The sequence below is a fragment of the Sinocyclocheilus grahami genome, unplaced genomic scaffold, assembly GCF_001515645.1.
Source record: "Sinocyclocheilus grahami isolate Dianchi unplaced genomic scaffold, SAMN03320097.WGS_v1.1 scaffold150.1, whole genome shotgun sequence".
Lineage (NCBI taxonomy): Eukaryota > Metazoa > Chordata > Actinopteri > Cypriniformes > Cyprinidae > Sinocyclocheilus > Sinocyclocheilus grahami.
Window position 1 is genome coordinate 96,698 of NW_015505329.1, and position 7,819 is coordinate 104,516.

Genomic DNA, 7,819 nt, shown 5'->3' on the forward strand with positions numbered 1-7,819 from the left:
TTTTGACTCAGCTATTGGGTTGTTTTGACTCAGCTTTGGGTTGTTTTGACTCAGCTATTAGTTTTTTTTTGACTCAGCTATTGGGTTGTTTTGACTCAGTTTTGGGTTGTTTTGACCCAGCTATTGGGTTGTTTTGACTCAGTTTTGGGTTGTTTTGACCCAGCTATTGGGTTGTTTTGACTCAGCTTTGGGTTGTTTTGACTCAGCTATTTGTTTTGTTTTTACTCAGTTTTGGGTTGTTTTGACTCAGCTATTGGGTTGTTTTGACCCAGCGGTTGGGTTCAAAACAACCCAACCGCTGGGTCAAAACAACCCAATAGCTAGGTTTGTCCCTTTTTAACCCAGCGCTGGGTTATATCTGACCCAGCATTTTTTAGTGTATTAAGAGTTATTATAAAGTGTCATGTTCACAAGGTTAGGGTTGCCATTGTTTAACGCTGCTTGTCAGGTTTTCTGAAGATTTTTTCTGATGTTCTGTCATGTACTGTATATAGTGCACTCAAAAAAATGCTGGGTCCAGCATTTTTTAGAGTGTATGTTTCTGAATTCTGCTTATGCTGTGTATATGTTGTATTGTGATACATTAACATTGCAGTCTTCTTTTTTTTGCACTAAACCATATATGTTGCGTTGGAGAGTCGGATTCGAGTTTATCATTATTGTGAGAAAGCCTTGTGATTCATTATTGAGAGTTTCTTCCTAAACAGTTCTCTCTTTCTGCTGCTTTGGATGGTATATAAATGGTCTTCTGTGTAGCGTTGAACACTCTGCTTCGTTCTAGTGAATCGGCTCATTCTAAACGATTCTCCTGGCCGGTTCATTCTTGTGAATCGGTTCATTGATGTAAGTTTACAGATACAAATCCTTGTGTTGAATTTATGCTTTATATTTTTTTATATTGAATATTTTGTTAAATTATGCTACTTTACTATGTTTTAACTTTAATTTTAATGACTTTTTTTTGTGTAAATGAATCTGTTCATTGTATTTGTACCAGAAAAATATGACTGTATCACAACAGATAATTAAAATATATTGTACTCCTTAGCAGCTTAGTTGCATTTTTTCTTTTAATTCTATAACCTGGTTGACTTAAATATGACCCTTATCTGCATGCAATTAAGTGATAGATTTAATGTATATTTAAATGATTGGTTTGATATGTTAGCATTATATGATTTATCATGCAGATTCAGTAGTCTAAAATCAGTTTTTATCGAAGTTTTGAGTTCGTTTTGATGCCGAGGTCTCAGAGCGGGTATCATAGTACTGAAGCCGAGATTTTGCTATTGAGTGATCCTTAGTATGTTTCGGATGCCCTGATTTGATATGTCTAGGCTGCTGCCGGTGTGTATCAGGTAATGTGTGTGTGTTAGTGGGTCCATAGGGGACAAGGCTTTGTGAGAGTGATGGTCCGTGTCTACAGGACTGCAGTGAGGACAGTGTCACTGTGACTGATGGCAGGAGCTCTGAGAAGGGCTGTGTTGGAGGTAGTGGAGCGTGTGATGAACGCTAACTCACTCTCTGCGGTTTCCTCTTTCTTCACATCCCTGTACAGTTCTCCTGCATGGGCCAGGTACACCCGCTGAATGCACAAGTGTCTTTTTAATGAGCTGTGATAGTAAGGCCGCATGCGACTGCTGCTCATCCAATCAGAGTTTAAGTTAACAACTAGACGTTTTAGAAAATGTATTTTACTGTTTTTGGGTCAAAGACGAGACGTCCCATTTTGCTGTCTGCATCAAATGAAATTGACAAAAGTTTCGACTTTTAATTTATAAAATTAATTTTGTGAAAATAAAATGTTGAAATATGGGTGAAATAATGTTCCATCGTCATTCAGCGTAACAGACATATTTATCTAAAAATTAAACAGCATAATTATTATGACCTGTACGTATTAATATATATAAGTTATAATACAACATTTTATTAGATTTTAAATGATTAAAAACCTCCTGCTGACAAATGGGTAAAACCTAGTGGTTTGTAGGATGGTGGTAAAGATTGGTACTGATTTAAAATAACAATTCATTCGTTTTTTGGTGGTATTTTTATTTAAAAAAATGAATTTGAACAAGGCACCTGATAATTGTAAAGTAGCAAAATAACTATTTTATTAGCTAATAATGATAATAATAATGAAACATTATGATGCTGTAAAGCAGGAATGATCAAATCTGTTTTGTCTACTGAACCCTTCTGATCTGAAATATTTATTAAAAATACTGTCAATGATTTTAAGCTTTAAATTAATATTTTAATAATTAACAACACATGACATGCAGGTAAACAAATAAAAAATGTAATCTTTTTTTAGTAAGTGTTTTATTTTCATTTGGGTATTATATTATATTATATTATATTATTTTACATTTTTATATGATTTCATTAATTCAGGAACCTCAGTTTGTGAAAATACAAAGTGCCTTAAAGTGATTTTTTTTTAAATGAATGAAAATTTACATTTTAGAAATTAATACTTTAATTCATCAAGGATGCATTAAATTGATCAAAAGTGACAGTAAAGACATTTATAATGTTACAAAACATTTCTATTTCAAATAAATGCTCTTTTGAACTTTCTATTGATCAAAGAATCCTATACATTTGTGTCATGGTTTTCACAAAAATATTAAGCAGAACAACTGCAAATCAGCATATTAGAATGATTTCTAAAGGACCATGACATCATCACTTCATTTTCTAAGTTATGTCTGTTAAATAATCAGAATCTATTTGCTATTTTTAAATGATAAGCAGTTCTGATCACAAAATCTAAGCTTTTATGCAAATATTTTCATTGTTGATGGACCAGGTATCCTTTACCATTATTATGTTTTTTTTGCACATTGTCAATCTGTAATTGTGGAATCGTCAATTTAGAAATTTCAGCACATAAAAACAAAACAAACTCTGACTGGAAACTTTACATGTCAATCAAGTCTCTTCCTGGCTGGTTCTCGGCCAGATTATGTAGTCAATATTGCTAGTCAAAGGTCTTCTACTACTTTAACATCTCCCTTTTTTCTCAGCCTGTCTCCTTTAGTGTGACCTTGTGACCAGCGATGTGGTGGGCTCACTGTGACACTTCCATGCTGCGGGGGTGTCAGTGGTGATGATGGTTGGCCTTCAGTCCCAGATGGCTCCCATATGGTTGAACACACCTTCAGCGTCTGTGATTGATCCCTTCCCCGCTAAACACCCTCACGGTACACACCACACCCTCTTCCGTGCATATTCACAACTATGTTCTTGCTCTTAATAATGCACACACACACACACACACATTGTTTATAGGCTGGTACTTTTCATACGCGTCCTTGCTGCATTGACAGGTTTGTGTGATGAATAGTCGAGCGCTTGTCATTACCCGTGGTGTGTGTTCTGTTCTCCTAGCACGTGTTTTAAATACAGCTTGTGTCAAGTCAAAAGGTTCCTCCATTCATCTGCAGACACCGGTGAAGTGCTGCATGGGGAAGAAATTGTGCAAAAGAGGCAGATACCACATTATGAGCTGCAAAATATATGTGGCACGAGCAGCAGGAAATAGGGGGTTCTGCATAGTTTGGGGGAGTAACTTAACTAAAAAATAACATAACTACATTTAGCTTGACTGTAGCTCAGACTTTAAAAAAATATATTTTCAAATTTTTTTTAAACAGCAGCAACGTAACAATCAAACACACTCTTTTACATGAATTTAAATTAGCAACCGTAATATCATATATCATATCATATATACACGGTTGTAATATATATTATATTATTTTATTAATACTATATGTTAGGACTGTCATAGTTAACACATTAACACAAATTAGCACATTCCGTTTTTTTAAATGAATTTTTCATTTTAATAAAGTTGTTCATTCGTGTGGTTGACACATAGAGGAAAATATGTGCATGTTTTAAAAATAAAAACTGTTTATTGTATGTAAAGTAAAAATGTATATATGGGAAAAAAATTAAAAGGTATTTCTCCTGCTTTGTTGTTGTTAACTAAAACTATAACCATTAAAAATGTTTTCTGTAATTGAAATAAATCTGAAATAAAATATAAATAATAGATGATAACTTCAAATTTTGAAATGTAAAATAAATGTAAATTTGGCCTTGGCAGAAATAAAATAAAGCTAAATAAATATATAAACAAACTATAACCTAAAATAATAAAAATGGCAAAAGTGCATAGCAAAATTACTAAAACTTATACAAATTTTATAAAAAAAAAAAAAAAAAAAAGTAAGCTGATTTAAACTATAAATAAATACAATAATATCATATAAATAATACTAAAATGTCCCTTCAATGTAGCTGCTTTTAATTATTTGTTTTTACTGTGGTTTTACTTATTTTTTGATTGTAGCTTGACAGGTTCAAAAGTTCCCCAACACAGCACTGTAAAAAAAATTCCGTAAAATTTACGGTAAAGAACCGGCAGCTGTGGTTGCCGGAATTTTACCGTAAAAAATACGGTAGCAACGTTTTAGGTTTTATGGTTTTAACTTAAATTTACAGTTAAATACCATAATTTCATTAACAGATATAATGTAAATATACCAACCTATTGAAGTACTGAAATCTGTTTTGTACCTTGATGAAAAAAAGTCACATGATGAACCAAAGCCCATCACAAGCAGCTTTTAAATAATATCATATATATTATTTATATGGGGAAGTCGTGGCCTAATGGTTAGAGAGTCGGACTCGTAACCCAAAGGTTGCGGGTTCGAGTCTCATACCAGCAGGTATTGTAGGTGGGGGGGAGTGAATGTACAGCGCTCTCTCCCACCTTCAATACCACGACTGAGGTGCAGTGGCTGCTCACTGCTCTGGGTGTGTGTTCACGGTGTGTGTGTGTTCACTGCTGTGTGTGCACTTTGGATGGGATAAATGCAGAGCACTAATTCCGAGTATGGGTCACCATACTTGGCCACATGTCACTTCACTATATAGAAGGTGCACAGTGTCATTCACACAGACACTAAACACCATCACGGTAACACACATGAAACTGAAATAATGCAATAAACGTTCATTTAACAACATTAGGTGTAACACACAACCCTAATATTCAAAACTGATAAGAAAAAACTAAGAAGAAACATAGTTATTTCAACAAAAAAGCATCAAATTTGAAATGTAACACAGGGAATTCTGGGAATGTCAATTTACGGTTATTCACTGTAAATTATATGATCTTTTTCACTTCCAAAAACGGTATACTACCGTAAAATTAATGTCCAATACATGTAATGTCCAATACAGTTTTTCACCGTATATATAGGGGAATTTACCATTAACCATTTAACAGGTTTTTACTGTAGCATTTTTTTTTTGATGCAGAGGAGCATGGGCTCATTGCTTCAAAATGGAAAAATGAGCAATGGTGCGTTTGAAAGTTTTCATGCATGCAGAGATGCTAAACATCTGGAGTCTATGTTTGTTCTATACGGCTCCTCCAGCTTGTTCTTAATGTTTATATTAATGTCAGTTGTTTTAACACGTGGCTCATGAAAGTGACTTACGAATTCATGTAAGCTCTATTCAGACCAGAGCGCTGTCAGGCTCTGCTGTTGTGGTTAGTTAAGATGATTGTGGGGTTTGAGCTTTCCCAGTGGACTCATGCGGAGTTTTCAGAGGTCTGTGGCCGCTGCTTGTGTTTTACATGCGCTCTAACCAGGTGTGATTTGATATATAGTGACAGTCGTAAAATGAATCTCTTCTGTGTTAATGTGAGTTTTTCTTCTAACCATCTGGGACAAGTTTGTAAGGCACTCTATTTCTAGCCCTGGCCACAATGAAATCTCATTGGTCCAAAATAGCTTGGGGTAATTCGCTTATTTCCACAATATTTCTGCATAATATGAAAACTAGTATAACAAGCATGACTCGTAATATACTGTAGCAACCATAATTGAAAAAAACAACAACTAATAATTCAGTATATATTTTTTACTTTTTTTTCTGTGTGTATTGCTTCATTTGCAAATATGTTTGACTAAGTTTTCTTGTGCCAAATATTTATATGCTTACATATTAGGTTCCTATGAAATCTGTTTTATTTTTCCCCAAATTCTGTTGTTTGTTTCTGGTTTCTATTGTAGTGGTTAAATTAAATTTAAGTAATCAAAAAGCATGTCTAATTAATTTAAATCATGAGAACTATACAATTTAACAACTTTATTCAAAGTAAAAAAAAAAAAATCACCTTTTTTTGAGCTTTACTAAATCCGTTTCATTTTTTCCTCAATTCAGATTTATCTTAAATTTTAATAATAATAAAATAATCATAAAATAATTAATAAAACTTGAAGAATTTAATAATTTACTGTATTTTTTTTACAATATTATTATTATTATTATTATTATTATTATTATTATTGGAGAAAATTAGCCCCTCAAATGATCCTTAATGCTGGAATAGCCATGCATTTTTTTTATTTTCATGCTTACATGTTTTTGCTTGCCTTGATGGTTTTGTGGTGCATGTTTGATTATGTTTTTTCTCTTGTGTTTGCATGCATTTTTATATTTTTACAGAAGCGCTAAGAAATTTCTGAGAAGGAAATCTACTTTTCTTGATGCCTGTCATCTGTAGTCATGGTGACTGTTTGCATAATGCATGCTTTGCACTCGGAGTCACAAAAGAGCACGGCGCAGGCATGTGTTGATTTTAGCAGTCAAAAATCATCCCTGACTGGCTTTTGGTCACAGAAAACCTAGAAAGTGAAAAGGGCTTAGAGATAAAAAAAAAAAGAGCAGCATTCTACTGTCGTTTCCAAGCTTCCTACCATTGAAACCAGTCCTTCCAGGTTTTGGTGATCATGCAGTCACACAAGTTTAATGCAAATGCAACCACTCCATTATTAATCAACATTCATTATTTGTGATAGCTTGAGGTTTGATCTTATTTCCGCAATATTTCTGCATGATATTAAAATCTAGTATAACAAGCATTACACAAAGTCTCAACATACTGCAGCAACCAATATTGCAAAATAAATAAATAAATAAAATAAAAGCATAAATTCATTTTCCCACTAAGAGCAGCAGACCACTTTATGCTGGTTTATGCTGTTTTTACTGCAGGAATTACTTCCCACTTCCTCCTCTTCTTGCTTTTCCACTTGAGCTTGTGTGAAGCGCATGGCCAGTAAATATCCATCTGTTTATCTCCTTCAACTATTGCTGTTTTGTCTGTATTTTTCTTCTTGTTTGTCTAGTATACAGATATTCTCAAAGGACTCTCTTATGAATAATTCCTCACCTGCTCCTGCCACCTCTTCAGGACATCATTGTGCTTCACACCCTTCTCGGCTTCCCTTCACTCTAATGTGGCACAAGAAGAGGAGTTTTTAAATAACAGAGGGATACAGATGTCTGAGGGCTTTCATTTGGCTGGGATTCATTGTCTTTCCAATAGACTTTGATGGGTCTTACTGTGTTAAGAGGGCAGTACTCGCGCAGCAATTCCCAGACACTCTAGTCTCCAGCACTTCCTGGATTTCACAACTCCGCCGCTCCGTAGATAGCATGACACTGCAGAATATCAGTTTAAAATGTTTCAATCCAGTGCAAGTTTATTTTGACACAGTGTATCTAATTCTCTTTGCAGTTTCCACTTTTCTCTCTGTACGAGTTAAAGAAAAGATTTCAAAATTATATGTCCTTCCAAACATTCTGTTGAAGATCTCTGACCTCTTTTCCATACTTTCCAGAAGCACACTATTCGAATGGACTGCTATTCGAATGGTGCATTTATGGTGTTTTTGAGACTATGACAGTCACTATAAACTCAAATAGAAAAGAGATG